The sequence below is a fragment of the Elephas maximus genome, chromosome 20 (assembly GCF_024166365.1).
Source record: "Elephas maximus indicus isolate mEleMax1 chromosome 20, mEleMax1 primary haplotype, whole genome shotgun sequence".
Taxonomy (NCBI): Eukaryota; Metazoa; Chordata; class Mammalia; order Proboscidea; family Elephantidae; genus Elephas; species Elephas maximus.
Window position 1 is genome coordinate 35,445,990 of NC_064838.1, and position 16,549 is coordinate 35,462,538.

At 45.7% G+C, this 16,549-nt stretch overlaps 1 protein-coding gene across 5 annotated transcripts in view; it reads right to left on the reverse strand.

Annotated features, from left to right (window-relative positions):
• The window catches only part of ATP2B2 (ATPase plasma membrane Ca2+ transporting 2), a 464,478-nt gene that overhangs the window by 226,411 nt on the left and 221,518 nt on the right, over nucleotides 1–16,549 (reverse strand). For all 5 annotated transcript variants that reach the window (XM_049862310.1, XM_049862309.1, XM_049862313.1 and 2 more), the window contains exon 3: nucleotides 7,741–7,834. The gene's annotated coding sequence lies outside the window, so the exon portion shown is untranslated. The remainder of the gene's footprint in view (nucleotides 1–7,740; nucleotides 7,835–16,549) is intronic.

The following is a 16,549-nucleotide window of genomic DNA, read 5'->3' on the forward strand; positions in this document are numbered from 1 at the left end:
ACTTTCTTGTCGAAAAAGGCAGTACAGGGACCATAGATAACACCCGTTGCCGTCGAGTTGACTTTGACTCATGGCGATCCCATGTGCATCAGAGTAGAACTGTGCTCCATAGGCTGAGGTTTTAGAAGTAGATCCCTCTAGAGCAGCCAATGCCCCACTGAAGGCAGACAAGATGAAGAGAAAAACCAAGTTGGCAGAGAGCCCCCTACCATGCCCAGGATGTGTGGAGTCAGGGCCTGAAGGACTCTGCTCTTGGCATTGGGCTGGATACCTGGACCACCTCGTCCGAGTGATGCCCAGTGAGGGGTCAAACCAGCCATGAGGCGGGAGCAGTTGCGAGTGGCATTGGGGTGGACATATGGCCTACGGGAGCGCCTTTGGTCCTCATGACAACCCTGCTGTGTGGTCACAGGCCTTGTTTCCAGACGAGCCAACCAAGGGTCAGAGAAAGGAAGTCACTCACCCAAGGGTGCCCAGCAGAGTCAGAATCAGACCTGAAGTTCATGCTGTTTCCACTATACCACGTGCTGTTCCGCTTCCCACGAAGTATCTCATCCTCACCCTGTGTGGCGAGGTGAGCAGGATTCTCCCAGAGGCAGTGAAAGGGCCCCCATAGCATCGTCTCACGGCTTGGGTCTCAGATCTCCCCCATGACAAGCATGGCCAGGGGAGGGCAGGATTAGAGGCAGCCACCCCCAGGCTTCTCCCCTGTGGTGCCGACAAGCTCCCCACTAGGGCACAGGTGGCTTCAGTTAAGCATTTCCTTCTACCGCAGCTCCTCTTTGACAATATAAATGCCCCTGGGGTGTTTACTCCCCTTCTCCAGAGGGGTAAAGCACTCTGCCCTCTGGACTTTAGTCTGGGTGAGTTGATCCAGCACTAAATTTGGAATTCAGGTCAACAGCATGGGCTGGCGCCAACTCTGAGACATGCCCTGTGCTAAGTGCTAGGTGTGGGGCTGGGGTCCCTGTTAACATGCTTTGGCCTCCAACACGCCAGGTAGAGCTTGGGTACGTGGAGATGGGGTAGAGTGGGCCATTTGGCAGCTGCAGCTCCTGGCTCTGCTCCCTGTGCGGGGGGATCTCGGAGCCCAAGAGATGGGCAGGATGATATCAGGAAGAGAATTGAGACGCGAGGGTGTATGGCACCACTGCAGTCAGTCACCTGGTGAGGCATAGCCCAGACCTCTGATGGTTGACTGTGCTAGGTCAGTGCCTCTGGGACCTTGGCAGGGCCCCCTGAGCCACCAGGCCTGCACAGAGCAGGAAGACCACTGCCCCAGGTCAAACGACACGCTCTGGGCACAGCAGGCCCAGCACTCCTGGGTTGCCCATGACAGTCTACCTCCCATTCCAGGAGGCAGTGGTGGTTTCTTGTGCCCAGGTGGACACTGGGATCCCTGGAGGCTTTTCCCTAGAGCCATACAGAGCTGACCAGAACCTACCTGGCCCAACTCCCTCATTTGCAGAGGAGGAAATGGGGTCCAGAGAGAGAAGGAAGGGAGCTCATGTTTCCTGAGTGCCTACTGGGTCCAAGCACCACATGAGCCCCCTGAAAGGCACTCTTATGTTTGAGGAAGGAACTATCCCTACTGTGCATATGGGGAAACTGAGGCTGGCATAGTGACAAGATTCACCAGCATCACAGAGCCCAAGGGGGCAGAGGTAGGATTTGAACCCAGTGCCCATGCAGGCTTGGGCCCAGTCTGGTGCATCCTGACCAAGTCAGAGTGAGGTGTCCTCTATGGCCCTATAGCACTGACTGACCTCTGGGTTATAGTGAGAATACCAGTTGTGAGCTCCCTGTTCCCTCTGTCCATGCAGTCTGGAGGTCCCCAATATTCTGGGAGCACAGCAAATCTATTTTACTTTTTTAGATCTCTGAGATGATTGGGGAGAGAGAAGAATAGGGATCTGGCAAGAAGGTGGGCCTACTGCTGACCTCTCACCTCTCCCGGGAACCCAGCCAAGCTGGGAAGAAGTAAGGATGGTGGTTTGGGGTTTCTCTGCACTTCCTGCAGGGAAACTCAGGGTTGGCAGCGGATCAGGAGATGTTTCATCCCAGAATGAAGGTTGAGTGCCTCCTGAGTTGTCTGGCCATAGAGCGAGAGAGTGGTAGTTCTCCCATGGGCCCAGAGCCCTCAGGAAGGGCATCCGCCTTAAGGAAAACAGAGACAGGAAGTAAGCCAGGAAGGAAACTTCTTCCCCTCACCCTCTAAGCTCATTGCTAGGAAAAGCCCTGTGGTCCCAGTGCCCACCTGTCCATAACAGCTAGTTGCATGCAGACCTCTCCTTGTTGCCTTCCTGCCTGTGACCACCTGCACGACTAAGCTTCTGGCTTCCCCGTGTCCCCAGAGCTCAGCAACAGTAGGTGTTGAGAAAGAGCTGGGTTCATATCCACTTGCTCTTCATATAAGGTAATGGCTTAAGAGACGCAGGCTGGACTTTGTTAAGGCCAAGAGCTACTGGGGAATCCCCTGGAAGCTCATGAGTCAGCATTTTTGAGAAAGAACATTGCCCTTTTGGGAAACGATGTAGAGTATCCTTTGAGTCTCTCTGAGAAGTTCAATGTCGTGAATGAACTGATAAGGATTGGGGTGGCCCATGCCAGCATCAGCGGCAAACTCTCTTTTCCCAGTGTTTGCTCAGTTGAGACAGACTAGCATGGTCCCCAGGGGAGAGGGGTCTGGGGCCTCACAGCTTAAGGCAATAGTTTCTACTAGGGACTACCAGGAGAACAAGGCCAGACTGAATAGCTTCTGATATTCCAGGCCCCGTGCTGGTCACATCATATTTATCAGTTGTCATCAAGTTGATTCCCACTCATAGTGACCCCATGTGTGTCACAGTAGAACTGTGCTCCACAGGGTTTTTAGTAGCTAATTTTTTGGAAGTAGATTGCTTGGCTTTTCTCCCAAGGTACCTCTGGGTGGACTTGAACCTCTGACCTTTTGGTTAGCAGCTGAATGCATTAACCATTTGTACCACTCAGGGATTCTACTTCATATTTACTCTCTCACGTAAATCCTTCCAACATCCCCAGATGGGAGGACTTAATGATTCTTATTTTAAAGAAAATACAATTGAGGTGGTAGGGAGCATTTAAATAACTTGCCCAGGACCACACAGCCAGGACTGGGGTTGGCGGAGGGAGAGGAGAAGCCAGGTTGTCCTCACTGTGCCATGCCACCTCCCCCAAACATAAACGTGCAGAACAGCTTCCTGGAGCTGACGATTCACCACCAGGGGCCTGGAGTGTGTAGAACCGAGCCTCTGTGCTCTGCACGCTGCGTCTCATAACCTGGGGCAGTCTGCCCCCAGGAGGGCCCACGCTTTTCCCAGGTCCCTTTCCTTGAGCAAAGCAGGATTGCTTGGAAATGCTTAAACTACCTAAAAGGACAAGCTGTTGAAGAATCCCCAAGTATTTTGAAAGGCCTTATTTTCATAGGAACAACCAGAACCCTCGTTCCAAACAATAAAGCCTTGCCTTTGTGCAAGTTTTTACCTTTTACAAAGCACATTCATATGCCCTGTCCCTCAACCCCAGGCCTATCTGCCCAGGTGGGAAATTACTGTTTACACTTAAGGGTCGCTATGAGTCGGAATCGACTTGTGGCACTGGGTTTGAGTGGACTTTAAGGAGAAAATAGGTTCAGAGGATGAGTTGCTTAGTGAACTAGTGTTAATTGTCATTGTTAGCTAAGCTACGTTGAGTTGACTCACGGCGAACACATGCACTGTGGGACACACTGCCTGGTCCTGCACCATCACCATGATGGGCTGTGTATCGAACTGTTGTGATCCGTAGGGCTTTCCTGGATGATTTTTGGAAGTAGATTGCCAACCCTTTCTTCTTATTCTGTCTTAGTCCGGAAGCTCTGCTGACCCATCATAGCTTCATAGCAATACGAAAGCCTCCACTGACAGACGGGTGGTGGCTGCACACGAGGTGCCTTGACCAGGAATCAAACCTGGGTCTCCCACGTGGATGGTGAGAATTCTACCATTGAAGGAGTCCCTGGGTGGCGCAAACATTTAACGCACCCAGCTGCTAACTTGGAGTTTCTACTGAGAATGTTTTGGGTGTTGTTCTGGCCCCAACTTGGACTAAAACCATGATTTTTCTCTGGCTTGATTGACCTCCCTTGGTTCATTTTTGCTCTGGATGCTGGAGGATGATGGGATCTCTCTATTCCCTATGGAGCAAATGACATTTCTCTACAAAGCCTGTCTGTTTATCTCAGCAGTTGCAGAAGGGTCAGGCTGGGGGAGGCACTTCTGCCCTGGCGGACGAGGTGCGAGGAGGCTCTGGGAGACAGTTCAGCCTTTCATGGTCTTACGAAGCTCCTTGAGGACCTGCCCCGCACCGCGTCTTCCTGGATCCCCAGGGCCTGGCCCAGAAAGGGTGCCCAAGAGCGAGAGCGTGGCCTCAATGCGCAGACTCGGAAAGGCAGACAGGGCTGAGGTGGAGTGTTGTTTTGTTCTCAGCAGATGTTGGTTCTTCCACTTTCATTGCATTTTGTTAAATACTCAGACTCTGGAGCCAGACTGCCTGGGTTCAAATTCTAGCTAGGGTAAGCGAGACAACATCCTGTGTCTCAGTTTCTCTTTTCATAAAATGGGGATAATAATCGTGCCTCTCTCATAGGGCTACTGGAAGGGCTAAATGATGGGTACTGTTAAAGCACTCAGAACAGGGCCTGGCAGACGGCAAGCACTGTATTAACTGATTGCTATTATTATCGTTGTATCACTTGTAATCAATTCAGCCAACACGTTTTAAGGACCCTACGTGTGGAGTCAGATAAATTAGGCTCAAATCACAGCTTTGCTACCTACTAGTGGACGGACCCTGGCATGTTACATAACTACTCCATGCCTTGATTTCCTCATCTAAATATGGGGATTCTGAAACTACACATGTCAGAGGGCAGTGGGGAGGATAAGGGATGCATCACAATACCTGGCTCAGAGTAAGTGCTTAGTAAATGCTAGGTACTATTATTATTATTGATATCTTTGTTGGTATTGTTCCTAACAGGCATTAGGCCAGGCCCTCCCCACCCATCTAGGAGGCCGCAAGCTCACCCCAGTGCCCTTCCTGTCCCCTCCCTGGGTTCTTTCTGCCCCCCTCCAGCATAGCAGACCTAGACCTTCCCGGCACTCCCTCTTCTGTCCCAGTCCTCTCCCAGTTGCAGAGGACTGCCTTTCAAACATCCATCAGCTCAGCACCAGTACCAGCTGCCGACGGGTCAGCTCTGACTACTGACGACCCCATGTGTGTCAGACTTGAACTGTGCCCCACAGGGTCCTCAAGGCTGTCACCTTTGGGAAGCAGATCACCAGGTCTTTCTTCCAAGGTGCGTGTGGGTGAACTCAAACTTCCAACTTTTTGGTTAGCAGCTGAGCATGGTAACCACTTGCACCAAGTCCTTCCCTACTGCACTTACATTATAATTCAAACTCCTCCTCATGAATGCCCTCAGGGCCCAGCCAGACCTGCCCTGGCAGACAATCCTCTGCCCCGTGGCCTGTTCTGGACCCTTGCCCACCCCATCCTAGCCCCATTGCCTTTCTCAAACGAAAACCAAATCCAGTTGCCGTTGAGTTGACGCTGACTCATGGTGACCCCATGTGTGTCAGAGTAGAACTGTGCTCCACAGAGGTTTCAGTGGCTGGTTTTTTGCAAGGCTTTTCTTCCTAGGTGCCTCTTGGTGGGTTCAAACCACCAACCTTTCAGTTAGCAGTCAAACATTTAACCGTTTGTGCCACCAGGGACTCCTCTGCCCTCCTCGCTGTCGGTCACCTCCACCAGGGCGACTCCTGCCTTGGGCTTCTGTATCCGCCTGCCCCAGACCTTGGCATGGTTAGTGGCTCCTATCTTTCAGACCTGTGATCAAATGCTCCTTCTGCACGGAGGCCTCTCCGACCCGCTGTTTTGTTCATTTCACAGTGCTCAGGGGCAGATTAACCAGTGAGCAAGGTGTGCATGGGCTTACTTGTGTTTTGTTGCTAATCTGTAATGCACAATTTCACAAAGATACGGTGAAAAACAGGTGAAATTGTGTACTACAGATTGTGAATAAGCACAAGTAAGCCCATGCGTACAGCGCTTATCAGGTAATCCGTCCCTGCTCGTCAAGCTCTGAGCCGTCTTCTTTACATGTTTGGTCACTCACTCCCTGGCTGCTTCTGCCACAGGAGTGTCAGTGCTGAGAGGCCAGGGATCTTGTTGGTTACTCACAAGTCCCCCCAGGGGCAAATGGAAGCATAATGGTGACTGCCACATACAAGGCGCTCAATCTATACTCGCGAACAAATATACAGGTGGCCAAGCCCAGCTTCAAGCATCCTTTAGAAGAATGATAATGCGTCATTGTGATTATATAATAAAAGAGGCTGAACCCCGTGGTGAAAATTCCACTACGTGGCTCTGAGCCACGGGCATGTGTGCCTTCCAGCCCATCTCAGGCAGAGAAGAGGGGAGATTGTCACCTCCTCCCCTGTGATGGCTCATAGATGGCTCTGTGCAACCCCCTCCCTACCCACGCCTGTCACAAGCCCTGGGTTTTGACGCCCATGTTTCTGTTCCATATTATTGATCGTTTAATATTCAAGAGATGGCGTTAAATAAATATGTGAGCAATTATGTAATATGTTTGGAAACAATCTGGTTTGTTCCAAGTGCATGGGTGAAAAACAAAACTTGAGCGGAGCAAAAGGTCTGGTGTCTCCGAGGGTGAAAGAGAAGTACTCGGCCAGGCACTTGTCCATTCCCGTCCCGGTGTGATTCGGGGCTGGGGTCACTCATGGCTGTCGGTGCAGACAGTGTGGGGTATTGGGAAACCTCAGATGACAGAGCACTCTGGCTCTATCCCCTCCTGACTGGGAAGCTACTTCTTTCTGGGGGCTGGTCTTCTCATCTGTGAACAGGGCTGATAGCCTTCCTGGGAAGGTCAGATGAGAGGAAGACTGGGGCCCCAGCTCAAAGAACATTCTGGCAGTAGGTAAGTTGGGTCTGATGCTGAGAGATCAGCAGTGAAAACTCTGGTCCCTGACATGTGGGTGTGGCGTGTGAGGGGCCTGGGTTCAAAGGCTCATATATCACCATAACGCAAGGTGGACTGAGCAAGGCAATTACAGAGGCCCAAAGAAAGGGCTTTGGGAACACAAGGAGATGTGGTTAATTCCAGCAAGAACCACTGAAATCTCACAGAGCTGCCCTGTGTGATGGCTCTGGAAGTTTGAGGGGCTTTTTGGTCCTAGAGAGAGGGCTGCCCCATTCAACTTCCACGCATTAAGCGCCTAGCATGTCTAGTCACTCAATAAGCATTTATTGAGCACCTACTATGTTCTGGTGCAAGCGGTTTGTGATTGGCTTCTAACCCAAAGGTTGGTGATTTGAACCCACCCAGCAATTCCATGGAAGAAAGGCCTGGCAATCTGTTGTTAGCTACCATCGTGTCAGCACCGACTCATAGCAACCTTATGCACAATGGAATCAGAAGCTGCCCGATCCAGCACCATTCTCATGATTGGTATAATAAAGATAACAATACCTAGTTCTGAAATATAATGCACGTAATACATGTGTCCCCGCCAGGGTGGCAGAAGGAAGGTTACTGCCTTCAAACACTGCCTTCCTGTTCAGTTGATCCCCCTCAGTGGTACTCCCCCCACCCCAGTGCTATCTTCCCAGGTCCCCTTCCCCCTCCCAGCAAAGCCCCAGTTTCCAACTTACCCCTCCACGTCTTCTGTTAAACAAGATGCACCAGGGTTTGGGAAATGAGGCCCATGTCTCGTTGACTCTGGGGACTGGGCGATGAGGTTGAGCTCTGGAAAAGGGGAGATGGCATTGGTTAGGGGTGGGTGACCTGAAGGGGACCCAGGTCAGGAAGGAGTAGAAGAAGGAACAGTGGTGGATCAAATGCCCCTATATGACTGGTGCTGTGCTAGGACCAGAATTGGGGAGGCATGGAGTAGAGGAGAAGCAGGGGTGCCCCTCTCCCCACCTATCTCCCAGGGGCTGACCCAGCCACACGAAGATCCAGCCCCTGCCTTCTGCACCATGACACGTCTGCCCAGGTGGGCTTCAGCCCTCCCGGGCCCAAGCCCATCTAAGAGGAACAAGTGTGCCCATTGGCGGGGGTATCAAGATGTGGTCTCCCTGCCTTCTGTCTGTTGGCCAGTGGGGCCTACGAGGGCAGAGGAAGGATGGCGGAGTGGTCACTGGCATGTGCTCTGGCAAGAAAGAGGTCTCTGGGCAAGTGGCTCAACCTTTCTGAGCCTCCTTTTCCCTATCTGTATGACTGTTGTTAGCTACCATCGATCAGCCTCGACTCATGGCGACCCTATTCACAACGGAACAAAACACTGCCTGATCCAGCACCATCCCCATGATTGGTGTGATAGAGATAATCATACCTAGTTTTGAAGTATAATGTAACTGAAAAACAATGAAATGTAGTGCCTGGTTCTTAGCTGTGCTCAGTAAACAGCCACAGAAATCAACTGGACCCTGCAGTTCTGTCCCTTGGAGTCCTCCCATTTATTTATCTATCTAGTAATCTACTTAGCCGTTTGTTTTTCACTTTTTATTTTGAATTACAGGTTTACAGGAAGCTGCAAAGAAATACATAGGGAGACCTGTGCACCCTTCCCTCTCTAACGTTAGTATTTTGCATAAACTGTAAACCTGGTAATCGACATCAGTACAATCCACAGAGCTTACTCAGATCTCATCAGGTTTACATGCATGTGTGCGTGTGTGTGTGTACATCTCTATGCAGTTTTATCTCATGTGTAGTTTTGTACAACCACTACCAAAATCAAGATACAAAACTGTTCCATCACCACAAGGCTTCCTCGTTCTAGTTCGTGTTTTTTTGAAGAATTGGTCCATTTCATTTAAGTTGCCAAATCTATGCGTGTAGAATTGTTTATAGTATTCCATTATTATCCTTTGATATCTGAAGGGTCTGTAGTGATGGCACCTGGTTCATTCTCTTATAGCCACACCCATCGCCTCCCCACCCACATTCCCAATCCCTGGCAATCCACATTCTCTTCTCCATCTCTGTGGTATTGCTCTTGCAGCAATGTTAAATAAATGGAATCACACAGTACATAGCCTTCTGGAAGTGGCTTTTTTTCACTCAGCATAATGCTCTGCAAATTCCTCCAGATTGTTGCCTGTATCAATATCTCATTTCTTTTCTTTCTCTCTTGTTTTTTTTCTGCTGAGTAGGATGCCTGGAATGCACGTACTACCGTTCGTTTAACCATTCACCTGTTGAAGGACATCTGGGTTGTTTCCAGTTTGGGGCTATTATGAATAAAGCTGCTATAAACATTCATGTACAGGTTTTTGGTGTGAACATAAGTTTTCATTTCTCTGGGATAAATGCCCAAGCATGGAATTATTGGGTTGTATGGTTGTTGCATGTTTATTTTTTAAGGTGCCAAAATGTTTTTCAGAGTGGCTGCACTATTTTACATCCTCACCGGCAATGAATGAGGGATACAGTTTCTCTGCACCCGCATCAGCATTTGGTGTTGCCACAGTTTTTCATTGAAGCCATTCCAATAGGCCTGTAGCAACATCTAATCATGGTTTTCGTTTGCATTTCTCTAGCAGCTAATGATATTGAACATCTTTTCATGTGATTATTTGCAACTGTACATCCTCTTCGGTGAAATGTTTCTGTATCTTTTGCTCATTCTTTAACTGCATTGTTTGCTTTTTTTTTTTTTTAACTCTTCAGTTTCGAGAGTTTTTTAAAATATATTTTTGATACTAGTCCTTTGTGGGATTTCGTGGTTTGTAAATTGTTTCTCCTTGTCTATAGCTCGGAAACCCTGGTGGTGTAGTGGTTAAGAGCTGTGGCTGCTAACCAAAAAGGTCGGCAGTTCAAATCCACCAGGTACTCCCTGGAAACCATATGGGGCAGTTCTACTCTGTCCTATAGGGTCGCTATGAGTTGGAATCGACTCGATGGCAATGGTTTTTTTTTGGGTCTATAGCTTGTCTTCTCTTTCAGGGAGTACAAACTTCTTTTCATTTTGATGAAGTTCAATTTGTCGTTTTCTTTATTTATGGATTGTACATTTGGTGTCAGGTGTAAGAACTCTATCTCACCCTAGATCTTGGTGATTTTCCCTATTTTTTCCCCCTAAAAGTTCTATAGTTTTACATCTTAGATTTAAGTCCATGATCCACGTTGAGTCAATTTTTGTAAAAGGTGTGAGATGAGGTTGAAGTTATTCTTATTTTTGCCTCTGGATGTCCAACTGCTCTACCACCATCTGTTGAAAAGATTATCATCTTCCTTCTGTTGAACTGCTTGTCCACCTTTGTCAAATATTGGTTGGTCATATTTGTATGGGTCTATTTCTGAGCTCTCTCCAGTCCATTCCATTGATCTATGTGTCATCCCTCTGTCAATACCAAATGGTCTTGATTTCTATATAATAAACCTTGAAACCGGGTAGGCTGATTCTTTTAACTTTATTCTTCTTTTCCAAAAGTGTTTTAGCTATCCTAGATTCTTTGCCTTTCCATACAAATTTTAGTATAATCTTGTCTATCTCTACACAAAAAATGTTGATAGACATTGTGGAGAATTAACATCTTTACTATGTTGATTTATTCAATCTGTGAACACAGTGTGTCTCTTCATTTATTTAGATCTCCTTTGATTTCGCTCATCAATGTTTTGTAGTTTCCAGCATACAAATCCTGTAGATGTTTTGTTAAAGTCACACTTAAGTAGTTCACATTTTGAGTGATTTTAAGTGGCATTGTATTTTAAATTTTCGTGTCCTCATGTTCATTGCTCCTGTTGTCGTGTGCACAGAATTGACTCCAAATCATAGTGAGCCTATAGGACAGAGTAGAACTGCCCCATAGGGTTTCCAAGGCTGTAAATCTTTCCAGAAGCAGACTGCCACATCTTTCTCCTGCAGAGCAGCTGGTGGTGACCTTTTGGTTAGCAGTCAAACGATTAACCACTGTGCCACCAGGGCTCTTTACTAGTATATAGAAATGTAATTGATTTTTATATGTTTGTCTTGTATCCTGCGACCTTGCTGAACCCACTCATTCATTCTAGGAGGTTTTCTTCTTGTAGATTCCTTTGGATTTTCTACGAAGACAATCATGTCATGTGCAAATAGGGAAAGTTTTATTTCTTCAGTTCCAATCTGTGTGCTTTGATTTCCTTTTTGTGTCTTATTGCACTGGCTGGAACTAACTCTAACATTATGCTGAATACAGGTGGTGAGAGTGGACATCCTGGCCTTGTTCATATCATAGGGGGCAAGCATTCAGTCTTTAACCATTAAGTATAACGCTAGCTGTAGTTTTTTTTGTAGATGCTCTTTACCAAGTTGAGGAAGTTCCCCTCATGACTGTGATCCAAATGTGCTCTATTCTTTGTCCCCCAATCTTCCTTGTATTTTTAATCTAGGTCAGCAGTTCCCAAAGTGTGGTCCATGGGTGCCTGAGGGCTCTCAAGGCCCTTTCAGGGAGACTGAGAAGTCAAAACTGTTTTCGTACCAACACTAAGATGTTCTTTGCTATTTTCACTGTGTTGACATTTGCGCTGATGGTACTACTGCTGTCTCCTTAGCACAAATCAAGGCAGTGGCACCAAACCGCATTAGCAGTCGGCTGACCGGAGTGTGATGGTCTTTGGAGGAAAAGCAAGTGTGGGGTTGTTTTGGTTGCAAGTGGAATTGGCCTCTGTCTTCATGCAGCACCATCTTTACATAAAAGGACGACTGACAGACAAGCTATGGCTATTCAGATTGGGTATTTGGCAGACATTTTCTCAAAAATGAGCAAAAAGAGCCCATCATGTCAAAGAAAACAACTGACAGTCTTTGTTGCCAATGATAAAATATGAGCTTTCAAAACGAAAAGGAGACTTTTGTAAAACTTGTATCTGCCATCACGAGCTTGACAGCTTCCCAATGCTTAAGGACTTTTCTGATAAGATGGGGGTGCTGCAACAAATGGGATTTTTTGATATTGCCGAACAGAATGTGCAAACATTTGGAAGGTCTACATAACCCAATAAGCCAATATTTTTAAAATGACCAATGCATGATGTTAGAAAACCATGGACAGATCAACAAAACCATTCAATTGTAATACAAAAATGGACTTTAATGTACCATATAAAATTTCATTGATATGACTTGAGATTTTTCATCATATCTAATTTTTAAGATGCCTATTCCCAAGAAAGGTGATCCAACCAAATGTGGAAGTTATAGAACAATATCATTAATATCACACACAAGCAAAATTTTGCTGAAGATCATTAAAAAATGGCTGCAGCAGTATATCGACAGGGAACTGCCAGAAATTCAGGCTGGTTTCAGAAGAGGACGTGAAATCAGGGATATCATTGCTGATGTCAGATGGATCCTGGCTGAAAGCAGAGAATACCAGAAGGATGTTTACCTGTGTTTTATTGACTATGCAAAGGCATTTGACTGTGTGGATCATAACAAACTATGGATAACATTGTGAAGAATGGGAATTTCAGAACACTTAATTGTGCTCAGGAGAAACCTTTACATAGATCAAGAGGCAGTTGTTCAGACAGAACAAGGGGATACTGATTGGTTTAAAGTCAGGAAAGGTGTGCGTCAGGGTTGTATTCTTTCACCATACCTATTCAATCTGTATGCTGAGCAAATAATACGAGAAGCTGGACTATACGAAGAAGAATGGGGCATCAGGATTGGAGGAAGACTCATTAACAACCTGCATTATGCAGATGACACAACCTTGCTTGCTGAAAATGAAGAGGACTTGAAGCAATTACTAATGAAGATCAAAGACCACAGCCTCCAGTATGGATTGCACTTCAACATAAAGAAAATAAAAATCCTCACAACTGGACCAATGAGAAACATCATGATAAATGGAGAAGAGATTGAAGTTGTCAAGGATTTCATTTTACTTGGATCCACAATCGATAGCCATGGAAGCAGCAGTCAAGAAATCAAAAGATGCATTGCATTGGGCAAATCTGCTGCAAAGGACCTCTTCAAAGTGTTAAAGAGCAAAGATGTCACCCTGAAGACTAAGGTGCACCTGACCCAAGCCAAGGTTGGTATTTTCAATTGCATCATATGCATGTGGAAGCTGGTCAATGAATAAGGAAGACCGAGGAAGAACTGACGCCTTTGAATTGTAGTGTTGGCGAAGAATATTGAATATACCATGGACTGCCAAAAGAACGAACAAATCTGTCTTAGAAGAAGTACAGCCAGAATGCTCCTTAGAGGCAAGGATGGCGAGACTGCATCTTACATACTTTGGACATGTTGTCAGGAGGGATCAGTCCCTGGAGAAGGACATCAGGCTTGGTAGAGCACAGGGTCAGCGGAAAAGAGGAAGACCTTCGATGAGGTGGATTGACACAGTGGCTGCAACAATGAGCTCAAGCATAACAACAATTGAGGACTGGGCAGTGTTTCGTTCTGTTGTGCACAGGGTTGCTATGAGTCAAAACCGACTCGACGGCACCTAACGACAACAACAGCAAGCACTTGTTGAGTTTTAGTGTAATATCAAAGAAGAATGTCTACAATTATCTGAAAAAGCTATTAAACTACTCCTCCCTTTTCCAAGGACATATCTGTGTAAGGCTGGATTTTCTTCATATACTTTAACCAAAACATCATATCACAACAGATTGAATGCAGAAGCAGATGACAGCCCAGCTGTCTTCCACTAAGCCACTAAAGAGACTTGCGAAAATATAAAAGCATACTATTCTTCTCACTAAGTGGGCAGCTAATTTTATATATATATATATATATTTTTTTTTAATGAACATGTTAACAGTGTTACTATAATAGTTTATCGTGGTTACTTTTAAATGAATTAATAAATAAGTATTTTTAAAATCTCAGTCTTAATTTGTAATACAGAAAATACGGAGGTATATAACCCACATAAGCAAAAGCTCTTTGGAGCCCTCAATAATTTTTAAAGATGGAAAATTTTCTTAAGACAAAAAGTTTGAGAACAGCTGATTTATGTCAGTGTTTCCCAAACTTCAGTCAATCGAATATGATGGTCAAGGTTGTTACCATCTGTCCTTTTATTTTTATTTATTGTGCTTTAAGTGAAAGTTTACAAATCACGTCAGTCTCTCACACAAAAACGTATACACACCTTGCTATGTACTCCTAGCTGCTCTCCCCCTAATGAGACAGCACACTCCTCCTTTCTACCCTGTATTCCCCATGACAATTCAACCAGCAACTATCCCCCTCTACCTTCTCATCTCGCCTCCAGACAGGAGCTGCCCACATAGTCTCATGTGTCTGCTTGAGCCAAGAAGCTCGCTCCTCACCAGTATCATTTCCTGCCTTATAGTCTCCTTTTACTTATTTATTGTGCTTTAAGTGAAAGTTTATAATTCAAGTCAGTTTCTCATACAAAAACTTATACACACACGATTATGTGACCCTAGTTGCTCTCCCTATAATGTGACAGCACATTCCTCCTCTCCACCCTGTATTTCCCATGTCCAGTCAACCAGCTCCTGTCCCCCTCTGCCTTCTCATCTCGTCTCTGGACAGGAGCTGCCCACTTAGTCTCATGTGTTTACTTGAGCTAAGAAGCACACTCTTCACCAGTATCATTTTATGTCTTTTAGTTCAGTCCAATCTTTGTCTGAAGAGTTGGATTCAGGAATGGTTTTAATTTGGGGCTAACAGAGAGTCCAGGGGCCATGTCCTCTGGGCTCCCTCTAGTCTCAGTCAGATCATTAAGTCTGGTCTTTTTACTAAAATTTGAGTTCTGCACCCTACTTTTCTCATGCTCCATCAGGGACTCTCTGTTGTGTTCCCTGTCAGGGCAGTCATTGGTGGTAGCTGGGCATCATGTAGTTCTTCCCATCTCAAGCTGATGGAGTCTCTGGTGTATGTGGCCCTTTCTGTCTCTTGGGCTCGTATTTTCCTTGTGTCTTTGATGTTCTTCATTCTCCTTTGCTCCAGGTGGTTTGGGACCAAATGATGCATCTTAGATGGCCACTTGCCAACTTTTAAGACTCCAGATGCCACTCACCAAAGTGGGATACAGAACGTTTTCTTAATAAACTTTGTTATGCCAATTGACCTAGATGTCCCCCAAATGATGGTCTCCAGAACTCTGCCCCTGCTACTGTGTCCCTTGAAATGTTTGGTTGCATTCAGGAAACTTCTTAGCTTTTGGTTTAGTCCAGTTGTGCTGACTTCCCCGTATTGTGTGTTGTCCTTCCCTTCACCTAGAATAATTCTTGTCTACTCTCTAGTTAGTGAATACACCTCTCTCTCCCTCCTCACCCTCGCAACCATCAAAGAGTGTTTCCTTCGGTGTTTAAACCTTTTCTTGAGTTCTTATAATAGTGGTCTTATACATTTGTCCTTCTGTGACTGACTCCTTTCACTCAGCCTAGTGCCTTCCAGATTCATCCATATTATGAGATGTTTCACAGATTCTTCATTGTTCTTTATCATTGCATAGTTTTCCATTGTGTGAATATACCATAATTTGTTTATCCATTCATCTGTTGATGGGCACCTAGGTTGTTTCCATCTTTTTGCTATTCTGAACAGTGCTGCAATGAACATGGGTGTGCATATATCTATTCGTGTCAGGGCTCTTATTTCTCTAGGATATATTCCAAGGAGTGGGATTGCTGGGTCATATGGTAGTTCTATCTCTAGCTTTTTGAAGAAGTGCCAAAACTATTTCCAAAGTGGTTGTACCATTTTACATTCCCACCAGCAGTGTATAAGTGTTCCAGTCTCTCCACAACCTCTCCAACATTTACTATTTTGTGTTTTTTGGATTAATGCTAGTCTTGTTGGGGTGAAATGGTATCTCACTATAGGTTGATTTGTATTTCTCCAATGACTAGTGATTGCGAGCACTTCCTCATGTATCTGTTAGCCACCTGAATGTCTTCTTTGAAGTGCCTGTTCATATCCTTTGACCATTTTCTTAATTGGGTTATTTGTCTTTTTGTTGTTGAGGTTTTGCAGTATCTTGTGGATTTTCAAGATAAGACACTGATTGGATTTGTCATAGCCAAAATTTTTTTTCCCAGTCTGTAGGTTGTCTCTATACTCTTTTGGTGAAGTCTTTGGATGGGCATATGTGTTTGACCTTTAGGAGCTCCCAGTTATCTAATTTCTCTCCCGGTGTTTCTGCATTTTTAGTAATGTTTTCTATACTGTTACGCCATGTATTAGGGCTCCTAGTGTTGTCTCTATTTTGTCTTCCATAATCCTTATTGTTTTAGATTTTACATTTAGGTCTTTGATCCATTTTGAGTTAGTTTTTGTGCGTGGTGTGAGGTATGGGTCTTGTTTCATTTTTTTGCAGATGGATATCCAGTTACGCTAGTATCGCGTGTTAAAGAGACTGTCTTTTCCCCAATTAACAGACTTTGGGCCTTTGTCAAATATTAGCTGCTCATAAGTGGATGCATTTACGTGGGGCTTCTCAATTCTGTTCCATTAGTCTATGTATCTGTTGT